The sequence below is a fragment of the Protopterus annectens genome, chromosome 3.part1 (genome assembly GCF_019279795.1).
Source record: "Protopterus annectens isolate FY-2018-M chromosome 3.part1, PAN1.0, whole genome shotgun sequence".
Lineage (NCBI taxonomy): Eukaryota > Metazoa > Chordata > Ceratodontiformes > Protopteridae > Protopterus > Protopterus annectens.
Window position 1 is genome coordinate 589,118,968 of NC_056732.1, and position 13,072 is coordinate 589,132,039.

Consider the following 13,072-nt stretch of genomic DNA (forward strand, 5'->3'; position numbering starts at 1 on the left):
TATCTCCATCACAAAAACTTGCACACACACTAACTCCCCACCAAACACACTGGGCAGTTGCAGGATTCAAACCCCTACCTCACTATGTTATGACACTCATGACAGATGCATTAGCAGAGCGCACTATTTGAATTACTGGAAAGCTTCTCTTCTCCTGCTGTACTTATAGGGTGCTGACATCATCCATGCTTAGATAGGGGAATATGCATCCCGTAGAGTGCTTTCACAGTTGCCAAAAGGGACATTTCCCTCACACAGACTTGCACACACAATAACCCCTCTTCGCTCACACTGGACTGTTGGAGGATTCAAACCCCTTCCTAACTATGTTATGACACTCGTGACAGACTGGTTAGCAGAGCGCGCTATTTGAATTACTGGGAGGTTTCTCTTCTCCTGCTGTACTTATAGGGTGCTGACATCATCCGTGCTTAGATAGGGGAATGTGCTTCCTGTAGAGTGCTTTCACAGTTTCCAAAAGGGACATCTTCCTCACACAGACTTGCGCACACACTAACCCCCCCTCCACACACACTGTGCAGTTGCAGGATTCAAACCAATACCTAACTATGTTATGACACTCATGACAGACGCATTATCAGAGTGCGCTATTTGAATTACTGGAAGGCTCCCCTTCTCCTGCTGTACTTATAGGGTGCTGACATCATCCGTGCTTAGATAGGGGAATGTGCATCCTGTAGAGTGCTTTCACAATTGCCAAAAGGGAGATCTCCCTCACACACACACTAACCCCCCTCCACACACACTGGGCAGTTGCAGGATTCAATCCCCTACCTAACTATGTTATGACACTCGTGACAGATGCATTAGCAGAGCGCGCTATTCGAATTACTGGGAGGTTTCCCTTCTCCTGCTGTACTTATAGGGTGCTGACATCATCCGTGCTTAGATAGGGGAATGTGCATCCTGTAGAGTGCTTTCACAGTTGCCAAAAGGGACATCTTCCTCACACAGACTTGCACACACATCAACCTCGCTCACCCACACACACACACACACACACACACACACACACACACACACACACACACACACACACACACACACACACACACACACACACACACACACTAAGCAATTGCATGGTTTGAACTCCTACCTACCTATATTATGACACTTCAGGGAGACGCATTAGCAGAGCATGCTAACCGAATTACTGGGCATCTGGTCTGCACCTGCAGTATTTATAGGGTGCTGACACCTTTATTTCTACAGAGGTATGTACATCTAGTACTACCTTTCAGGTGGAGGATAGCATGTATATGCATTTGCAGCCACCTACGCCAGGGTCAGATATGCACATCGCACTGGCAGGTTATGTTCTTTGTGACCACAGGACCTGTAACACACAACACAACCAGTCCAGAACACCACACCCACATCCAGGACACACACTTAGCTTCCCTGGGAACAGTGCCGGGATATGCAGGTGTTCACATACACCATTCCAGTTGTTAACATCAGGTACAGGCATATTGTGTGTGAGAACTACTTAGGCCTCTACCACTTTACCCTACAGCCACTACAATTTATGGGTCCATGTGCTATGGCAGAACCACACACCACAGCCACATGGGGGAATACATATTGCACCTGTCCATCTGCAACATGGGTACTCACTGTTCCACACCAGAGGTAGACCACCATTGTTGATATCTGACCATACCCACCTTTCCTTGGACATCCACATCCCATCGGCAAGGTTGTCACTGCACACAAACTGTATTTAGCACAAGCAGACTCTACACTTGTGAATACTGGGGCGGACGACTTCAAAGGACCCATGCTGGGGGACTATACTGGCCACTCAGCATAATCCTTGACAATTGCATTCTATGAGCATGTGTACGGTTTGCATTGATCATGCTATCCCACATATACCCATGACTGCTCCACAACAAGACACCTGTCAGGTGTACACCAGCCATATATGAGCCGTCCAACAGACAGAGTGAGCTAATACATTGCAGAGCTGTAGCCCACAGAGGGAGGACATCTGTGAACAGTTCCGGCACGACACTTCATTCCCACATAATCATCACAACACAGTGTGGACAGTGGAATTGTCCAGACAATGCAGATAGGGCTCCCCTCAGTCTGTTATTGACGGCCATTTACTGTTAGAGATCCTCAGCAACCCTCTTCCAGCACACACCAACAACATGGCTGTGGCTTAGCACATTCAAACCCTGGGATTTCCACTGTGCCCCTGCTTGACAGAGGCACAGCTCACTAGCCTCACATGTTGCCTTATGTGACCTACTTTACAGTAGCACAGTAGCCTACTGTACTGGGGATGCAGATGCCAAGCACACTCTGGCTAAGCTGTCATTCCCTAGGGCAACAAGCCTAGTATTGACCTCTACACCCATATGTTCAATTGTCAGATGCACAATATTTGTTGTGCTGTTCTACTGTTTGCAGGTCTTTATTGCCATAGCATTCCCTGTTCCTATGACCAACTTGTGTATTTGTGGAAGATGTTTGCATATGACAGCGATCCACTATATCACTTATGTCTCTGTAGTCATTTACTGTGTGCACTGGGCAGATTGCTGTGTTGTGGTTGGTTCCTGGAATGACACGTACAAATACCAGACATGTGTGGCCAACTGCTAAACGGAGATATGGTCTAAGTGTGTGAGCATGCCCATTTCAGCCTTTCCATGGCATGCTGTCTGACATATGCCTCATTTATCAAAGTGTGTGAGCATGCCCAGGGTGAGCTTTCCATATGTTGCACTCTGAAGTCCACCACATATTTGGGTGTGTGTGAACTTCAACAATATCTCACGTTTATTGTTGTGTGTTGGGTGTCATGTTGTGTACTAACTGGCCAACTGCTTCATGTCTGCCACAACAGGGATTATACTGTGCCTGCAGGGATTGCATGGGATACTTTGCAGACAGTTGTCAACATACTTTCATAATGACCTAACACTGTAGTACCGTATAGTGTACTGGTTCAGTACTTTCACTGTGGTGGACAGTATCCTGGGCTTTAGTCCTATCACTGCTTGACATCTTCATAGTGAGCACAACAGACTGTGTAGGGGCCAGTTGTGCACATATGACCATGTTGCATTATGTTCAGATATGGACTACCTACACCAGGTTCGTCCAACATTGGTAGTGTATTCCACAACATAGATGGACACTGGCAAACACTAGCGATGTTCCCTAGGCCATTTCTGATGCTAGTCACAGGGTGTGTTTGTCCTTCGACACATTGTAACTGGAGTTTGCCATGACATATGTCATGATTAGCATACTGTGCCTCCGTCTACCTCTGACATAACAGTGATACCCAGGGTTAACCTACCATCTCCCATCCACTCATCGGGATTCCTCTTGAGGGGTGTCGATAGGTGACTCTCTGGCTAACCTGTACCGGGAGTTTACTCAAGAGTGGGGGTGCCTTCTGTGTTATGGATCATTCTGTACAGCTTGTCCTATGTATGTCAGTGCTGGGGTTCAGGTCTCTCATGTGCATAGCTCACTGCCATTCAGATTGTACAAGGTGCAGCATGTTCATTGATTCCAGCTTGGACATGGCTTCATACATCAGGCACAGCTTGCCTGTAGCTGGGCAGTATGGCAGTGTGTGGAGTTGCAGTTTATTTACTCAGGCAACACATGGCATCTGTTCATGCTCTTTGCTACTCCTGGTGGGGTACTGTTATGGGCTTTACAGCTGATGGAGGTGTCTGCTGAGGTATGTCCCACAGGGGCTATTGTAGTCAATTGTGACACTGATGAAGGATGACTGCAGAGCCACAGTGACCTCCCCTTATCTACATCTGACAACCTTCATGATTGGGTGGGTTTTTATTTTGGGAGGGTTTCTTCAAACTAAGGGCCCCCTGTTTGGGAAGTGGGATTTTTTATCCCCCTTTTTCCCAGGGTTTTCAAATTTCTTTTTGGACATTAAAGGGTTCCCCCTGTTTTTGGTTTTTGTGGGGCCTTTTACTGGGGGGGATATGGTGGGGTTTTTTCCCCTTAACAGTTCGCAATTTAGTTGGCCCAACCATGGGCTTTAAAAGGGGGGCCCCGGCCGTTTTTGGGTGGGCCCTTTTGTTTTTGGGGTTTCTTGGTGCAGCTGGGGGGGGGAAAGGGGGCGTTTGTTTCCCCTTTTCTGGGTTTGCAACCCCCCTTCCCTGGGTTTTATTTTTGGGAAAATATATACGAATGGGGGTCCCAGGCCAAGCCCTTTTGGGAATTTCCCTCATAATTTCCCTTTGTGTTTAAATGGGTCAAAAAAAGTTTGGGGGGAAATTCATTCGCCCTTTGGGGCCGGTTTCAACCCCTTTATGCTGGGGTAAAATATTTTAAGCTGGGGCAACCAACTTTTAACCCCGGGGGGTATTTGAAAATATTCAGGCCACCCTTTTTTGTGGGACCACTTTTTTTACAATGCCTTTGGGGCTTTTTTGGGTAAACTGTTTGGGGGAGGATTGATTTGGCACCAATTTTGGGTCCAGTTTCAGAGGCCCCCAATACCCTTTTGTCTGGGTTTTTTTAATGATCCCTTTCCTAGCCCGTGCAAAACCAAGCTTGGGGAGGATTCCCGGGGGGGTTTGCAGACCTTCAGGGAACAATTTGTTGTGGGAATGTTGTTTTTAAACTGTTTTGGGACATATCCCGTGGTTAAAGGCCCACCCTTGGGAAATAAATTTTGAAATTTGGCCTTCCAATTTTTTTTCTTGGAGGGGCCCTTTGGCCTTCCCCCCAGGGCAATAACCCAACCTTTGTGCTTTGCCCTTTTATGGCTTTACCTTTTTTTTTCATCTGCCTTTTTCCCGGGACCCCAGTTCTGGGGGGATATTTTGGGAAAATTCCTTTTGGGGGGGTTTTATGACCTGTCAGGTTGGGGTTTTTTTGGGTGTTTTGGGGGGTTGGGGTTTGTTTTCTTTTTTCCAGCAATCCTTATTTCCCCCAAAAGGTTCCCACCTTTATTAAGTAAGGCCCTTTGATTTCCTTGGGGGGCCTGTCCAATTTTTTCTTTTGGTTCATGGGTTCAACAGGCTACCAACCCTTGGGGCATTGTGCCCGCCAGGTGGGGTGTCTTTTTCCCGCATTGACTATTTTGGCCCCCCTTTTTTTTTCCCTTTACTTGCCCTGCGGTGTCAATGGACCCCATATACATTTTATGATTATTTTATCCAAAAGGGGAATATTCCCGTTGAGGGGTTTTTAGTGGGGCTCTTCCTAACATTTGGATTGGGGTTTCCTGGTTTCTGGGTGTTAGGCCCTGGGGGATTTTTAAAAATTGGGTTTACCACCTATTTAAATTTGTGGGTTTGGGGGGGAAATTTTTCATTTTACGTCCAATGGCTTTGGGTTTCCCGGGGGAGTTTCTTGTGTTGGGTTTGGCCTTTTACAACAGACTTTCAATTTTCCCTTGTGTGGGGGTCTGTGCTTTTCATTTCAGCCCGGGGGTGTCTGGGCGCATATGGGAATTTTTGAATTTTTTCCTTTGGGGGTAAACCTTTGGGTTTAACCGGGTTTCGGTGTCATGTAGGTTCACCCTTTGGGCATTTTACAGAAAATGGGGGTATAAGGGAAAGGTCAGGGGCACAATTTATTTTTGGTTGGTAGATTAACCCTTTATGTTTTTTTCCAATTTTGCAATCTTTTCCTTGCCACATTGGGGTTAGGTGTTACCCTACCCGATTAAAAGGGGCAACCTTGGCCCTGGTTTCCCCCCATTACTCCGCAACAAATTGGTTTACCACCTTAATGTGGAATTTGTGATACCCTTTTTTGGGATTTTTGGGACATTCTTGGGGAGGGTTTGGATGCTGGGTGGAGTTCTTGGGGGGTGAGAGTTTGGGCTTTTCCCTGTACCCGGGGGTACACCCGGGTTTTAAAACAAAATTAGGGGCACATTTTCTCTTTCTTTGGGGGCCATTGTGTTATTTGGGGTATTTTGGGGTCGGCGCTTTTGGTACCCCCTTTTCCCCCGTTGTTTTGGGCCCGGTGTGGGGCCATAACCCGAATTTAAACCCGGTTAGGCTGGTTTTTTCTTTCTGGCCCTTTACGGTTTGGCACCCACGGACATGTGTTCTTCCTATGGGAAGGTTTTGGGTTTCTTTTTGCTTTAACCTTTTGGGTTGGGTTTGAAATTTCCCCAAAGTTTTTCCCTTTTTTTGTTTTTTCTTGGGTGGGTGGGTTTTTTTTTGGCCTTTTCCCCCACATTTTCGGTCTATTTGGGGGCCAAAACCCCTTTATCCCGGTTATTTTCCAAAGAATTTAGGGGGTTTCGGTTTGGGGAAGGGGCCCTTCCCTGGAACAGACATTGGTTGTCTGGCCATGGAAATTTAAGGGGACAAATTTTTTTGCCCTCTTACTGACAGTGTTAAATTCCCCTTTTAAAAAATTTTTCATTTTTGTTTTTTTCTTCCTCATTCTTTGAGGGTTTTGGAAAGGGTGGGCCCCAAAAGGGCCCGTGCCATTTTGGCCTTTTGGGGTTTTTATTTGGAGCTCTCCAAGTTCCCCTTTTCATGGAATCCGGGGGGTAAAATTGGTCCCCTTCCACCACAGGGCCTTTTTGGATTCCACATCGGTTTGGAGGGTGCAATATGCTTTACACATTTTTTTCACTTTTATTCTGGCCAGGGACTGGGGTCAGGATGTGTATATCCAGTGTGATTACTTATGGTCTGGTCTTACCAGTGAGGGATACACTTCTCATCTTCCCCTCCAGTACAAATGTTGCTGATTATCACATCCAGTATGCTTCCCCCTCTTGTGGGAGTGGTACGTTGTTCCTGGGCATTTTGGTTTATGGATTCTGGGAACTTTTCTCTGACTGTGTTGGTGCTAGTATAATGCTCCCAGTGTATGTCTGGGTATTTTCAGTCAAGCAATATAATGTGGTTTGGGGGGCTTGATATATTCATGTATTCCAACATAGGCCAGGTGCAGTTCCTGGTATTAGGACAGTAGTCTGCAGCAGGCTATATACTGGGGGGCGGTTTTTGCCAATTTTACCATGGCTATTCCATGCTGCTTCTTGTTGTGGTACCAACATGGGGGTGGTTATCCTTGACATTTATTGCTAGTCACCCTCCTTTTGTAGCTTGTTCCATGTTTTGGGGTGTACAGCACAGTATGAGGTGTGACCTGGTAGTGTTAGGGTGCTGATGTGAGCCTTGACCCAGTTTTCTATTACAGGACTGATATCACATTCTCCATACTGTGGGTTTTCACTGCACACATCTTGCTGTTTAGACTTCTGGCATTGGGTAGCATTACATCTAGGTTCCTATCCCTTGTGGTACCTATGAAGGTGGGGTTTTTGTTTTGAAATTACCTATTCAGGGCATGCTGTGGGTACTGACAGCCTTTGCCAGTATCCATGGGGCATGGACTGATAGGGGCACGCCACCCTAGCAGGTGGTGCATCATGTCATGCTCCGCATGTCTTCCCAGCCTGAAACACATTGGCTCCCCTTTGACTAACTGTTATTGCACTTGATCATCCCATCGTCATTTTGTGGCTTCATGCTTGGTGAGGGTGGATGTTAGTCAGGCTGCTCATGTGTGCATATAGTACATGGTGTTACATTACTTAACACATGGCATTCATGCCTCAGGTGGTGCTGCAGGGCTGCCTCTGTCGATGTTTACACTCCCTGTACATTTTTGGGAGCAGGTCATGTCATTTTGGCATCCCTGTTATTATTTGAGTGAGTCAGAGGGGTATCATTCCCAGGGTTCCTACTGAGCCAGTGTATGTGTTTGTTGCCTCTTTGCCAAGGCCAGGGCATACTGGGCATGCCTCCTTCTGCCTACTGGGGCAGGCTCAGGTTGTTCCTCCTCTAGTCACCCCTGCCTGTGATGGGCTTGGCAATGGTGGAGGGGTGTTTGGCCCAGCCCTATGCTGGTCCTCCTCATCCTGTTTTCCCATATTCATATTATGTAGCATACCTCATACCATCTCTATTTGGATACATGTAGTTGGTGTGTACTGCAAGGCTCCACCAGATGTGTCCAGACACCGGAACCGTGACTTGAGCAGCAAAACACGCTCTATTACATTATGTGTTTGTGCATGTGCCTCATTATGGGGTTTCCCGTTCAGGGTGTGTGCATTTCTGATGGGTGTCATCAGACATGGGACCAGTGCATAACCTGCAGGCCCGACTAGGTGTCCGTGTGGGATGTCCCCATTGGCAAATGTCTGGTACAGGGGTCAAATGCCAGATGTGGGAATCATGGTAGCTCCCAGGGCAGCCAGCACACATTCATTATTATGCCCTGGGCATCCCCAGACCTGGCAGTTGATGGAGGGGAAACCCTTGGGTTTAAAGTAGGCCCTACCCCCCTCACCCGGGTGGTGCTTTTGATGCGTGCATCTATTGCACCCACTACCTCAGGGTATTCCGCTATTTGCTGGAAGAGACATATTGCTGGCCAATACCTCACGGGCATTGGGGAAATATACATGATCCCCCCCGGACCAAAAGGGGGCCCCGGGGGCATTTTGGCCCCCTCCCCCCGGGGGGGGAACCCGGTGCAGGTACCCCCCGGGGGGGGGGGGGGGCCCCCGGAAATTTTGGGGGCCCGTTTTTTTAATATTTCCCCATTCCCAATATTTTACCCCCCCCCCGGGGGGTTGGTTCCTTTTGGAAAGGGTAAACCCTGGGTTGCCTAAAGCATTAATGCAAAAAAAAAAGTCTTGCATTTCCTCTAGTTACTAGAATTCTTATGCTGTAAAAATGAGAATATTTTTTTTAATACCGGTTTTAGCTTTTCTGGTTTTAAAAAAGTGCACATCTTGCAAAAAAACTGTACTGAGTATATATAATTGATTATTCAAATTCATTTTAGTATTGTATCTAGTAAGAACCATATATAAAAAAAGAAAACATTCTGCATGTTAGTATTTGTGCATGTCTGTGTGTGCATATGAGTGACATGGGTATATGTTTCCTTATCATTCAGGAATGAAGAGGAACAAATCGTAAGTGTTTGTCCATTGTAATTCAACAGATTAGACTTGTCACAATGAACCATTATCTGCCACCGGCAACATGATTATATTTCTAAATCTTCAGATGTATTTACTTACAAAACAATACAGCAAGATAATGTATGAAACTTTGGAAATGTTGCCACCTTGCATACTTGCTGTAAAACAAACCACTCAAGTATGTTCACTCTAACATGCTATCTAAAATCAGCATTAAAAGAAAAGAAAAAAAAAAACATACAATCTAAAAATCAGCATTAAAAAAAAGAAAAAAACAAACAAGCAAGCAAAAAAAGCATGATATTGAGACTTAAAAAAGAGACTTGAAATTCTACAGTAACTTGCCCATTTCCTGCAACCAAAAATAAATGCTAAAAACAGTACCATTCTACAGATACCTTGACATCTAAGTTAGAACCTTTGCTTAATTTCCCACATCACATTCAATTCACTAAAGCAAAGTTTATAAATTACTTTTCTGCACCAGAAAAAATTCCATCTTACTCTCTTCCTCACCTGGGCATCATTGGGGAAAGGGTTCTCCTCCTAAGGTTGAATATGATCGTCTCTCACAGCTTAAATATGGTGCCACCTCACAGCTTGAATATGGTGCCCCTGTCATTGCTTCTTCCTCACAAAGAACTGTACTGCTTTGCAAGACACCTTCAACAGTGTATTCCAGGTCATTAACCTTTCTCCAATAAAGATAAGATCACTTACTCTTTCAAAAGCCACATGGCTGCCCATACCACAAAATTCTACCCCCCCCCCCCCAGTACTATAATATCTAAGCTGGTTAGGTAAGAAAGCTTGAACTTGTTTGCTCTGAGAATTCCAAAATGAGCTTTGCCTTCGTATAGTCAAAGGGCCCCCTCTCGTGACACACAACTTTTGGAAACTCCTCCCTCCAATCTGAAATTTATAGACCATGCATTTTTAGTTTCTTCTCCCAAAATCTATGAAACCATCCCTGTAAAGCTATATAAAATCAATGCACTCTTTCAGAAATTAAAAAAAAATAACAGCTGAAAGAGTTTCTGTTCAACCAAAGTGCACTCTCACTTCTGTTAAACCACTTTACAATTCACCAACTATTTTACTCCCCATTTGAGGATATTGAAACTACTACAGCAGTCATATGCCCCAGAACTTTATTGTAAGTACACAATATCAACTTGTACTGCTAAATGGGGTACAAATTTGCAATTGCCCTACTTCTAACCTACCTACCACCAGACCTTGCTTCTACTAAGCCAGGTTTATGCAAGAAATTTTGTTTATTTGCTGCATTATTAGTCTAGGTGTTTTCTTTGCTGCTACATAAGAAATGATCATAATCTTGTAAATACACACTTTAATAAAAATGTCAGACTTAGCATTTGTATAGCCACCTGTCATGCCATACAGTGTTGGACAAAACAATACAGCCCGTTAACTTACATTTTGATTTGCAAAGTGGTTCTGGATGCATCAGAGCTGAAGACCCTATTCAAAAGGCTGAACAAACTTTGAAAATTGATTCTCATAGAAGCTACCATAGCTATAATTATATTTGCATTTGTATATGTATTATTAACAGCTGGATACCACACAAGCGCCATCATCCAGGAAGCAACTAAAATTCTGCATTCCTGAACTGAAGATCTGCATAACTGTCTAAAGTAAACAATTTAACACTACTTGGGTTAGAAGGAAGGACTAACAGGTAGTGTATGGTTATTGCAAAATAAATCCCTAGTAACATTGTTTCCAATGATTGATCTATGTATATCAAACTCAGAGCCTCTTCACAGACTTTCAGGAAGTTTGTCCCCAATTAGCAGCAGACTGCAGACCCTCATACTAAAACATTTTTCATCAAGGTTTCAAAGGACCCCATTATGTTGCCTTCCCTATGTATGTTTATAAGTTCTTCTGTACTTACTAGGCTATTGGTATGCAACAATCTTTAAGAGCCTTACCTTACATTCCCTGGTAGTTTTAATCATGGTGGTGCAGTGGTAGCAATGTTGCCTCCACAGCAATAGGTACTCCATTTCAATTCTCAGTAGGAGCACCTTCTGTGTGGAATCTGCATGTTCTCCCTGTGGTCAAGTGGTGTTTGAAAAACATGTGTAGAATGGGCGTGTATTTGTTGAAGGTTGGGTGTCGAGCTGACACCTTGGCACCCGTAAAGAAATCTGCTACCAATCATTAGCGAACGGAGTTCAGCTGTGGTAACCCTAACCGGAAAAGCCAAAAAGCAAAACAACATTTTGCATACAATAGCAGAGATGGGTTGAACAAGGATATGTTATAAATTTACATGTTTCTACGATCCATGAAGGACAGGGTGGTAAATCAGAAGTAAATATGCGGTTACTTTTCCATTCATCCGAAATTACATTTTAATAGGGTATGAGAAGTACTTCTCTTTATGTAGACCAAAAGATAGGTCCACACAAGTGGTATTCTGTATGATGCAAACCTATCCCTCCAACATGTTCTGTTTATTAGGCAAAAGAGATTGAGATCCCTTGAGATGGTGTTTATGATACTGCCGGATACCACACAAGCGCCATCATCCAGGAAGCAGCAAAAATTCTGCATTCCTGAACTGAAGATCTGCATAACTGTCTAAAGTAAACAATTTAATGCTACTTCAGGTTAGAAGAAGGACTAGCAAGTAGTGCATGGTTGTTTGCAAAATAAATTCCTAGTAACATTGTGTCCAATGATTGATGTATATATATCTAACTCAGAGCCTCTTCACAGACTTTCAAGGAGTTTATTCCAAATTAGCAGCAGACTGTAGACCCTCATACTAAAACATTTGTTATTAAAGGTTTCAAAGGACCCCATTGTATTTTGCCTTCCCAAGTATGTTTATAGTTCATCTGTACTTACTAGGCTATTGGTCTACAACAATCTTTAAAAGCCTTACCTTACATTCCCACGGTAGTTTTTAATCATTATATTTGCATACAATAACCCAAAGATGGGTTCTACAAGGATATGTTGTGACATTTATATGTTTCTCCTATCCATGAAGTACAGGGTGCTAAAGCAGAAGTAAATATGCAGTTACATTTCCATTCATCAAATTACATTTTAATAGGGCATGAGAAGTACTTCTCTTTATGTAGAATAAAGATAGGTCCACACAGAGTGGTATTCTGTATGATCACAAACCTATCCCTCCAACATGTTCTGTTTATTAGGCAAAGAGATTGAGATCCCTTGAGATGGTGTTTATAATACTGCCAGACTTTCAGACATGCAATATGTCTGACAGAATAGGAGTCTGTAGAAGTGCTGTAGGTTCTAAAGGCTTCAAATCTTGCACCTTTAATACCTTGAGACAGCACCATTAATGGGATATGCTAGCAGAAGCTGGGCAGCATATTCCACAACCTTGTTGCTCTGCTATGAAAAGGATTCCACCCCAATACTGCCTCGGTTATTGGGAGAATAACATGTCCTAGTTGTGTCTAGTGCCCAGGGTGTGATTTGAAAAAAAATGATATTCATGGAAGCTGCTGTAGCTATTATCATATTTGAATTTGTATATTAAAATTAGATCTCCTATCAAATCCATAGTTAACTGAAAAAGGATATAATCAATTGACTCTGCATTTATAATTCAAAGACCTAACTTTAAAAATGTGTTTGTTAAAGGATTTCTGAAGTAATTCCAATCTCTTAACCCTTGTAGAAGAATAGCTGCATGCTGCAGCAGAGCACACTAGAGTAGGTCTGATGACAGCTTTAAACATGGATACAAGCAAACTTTCATCCCTGCTTGAGGGTTTTCACAGTATCCAATGACTAAGTAGCAACGTCTCATATAGCTGAAGACATGTTGGCTTCAGACAAAAAATTTATCAATAACTACTTCAAGATCTCTAACAGAGTAGGCTTCAGCCGGGAGACTAGGAGGACATTATTAAGACTCTAAATGACAGGACCTATATGATTGGGCCGTATACTCTGCAGCTTCATGGGACAATGTGCAAGGCTTCATTTGGGCTTTGTTATGTGGCCATTTCCAAGCTGTATGACATTCAAATCCTGAATACTCCTAACTGTAGAGAG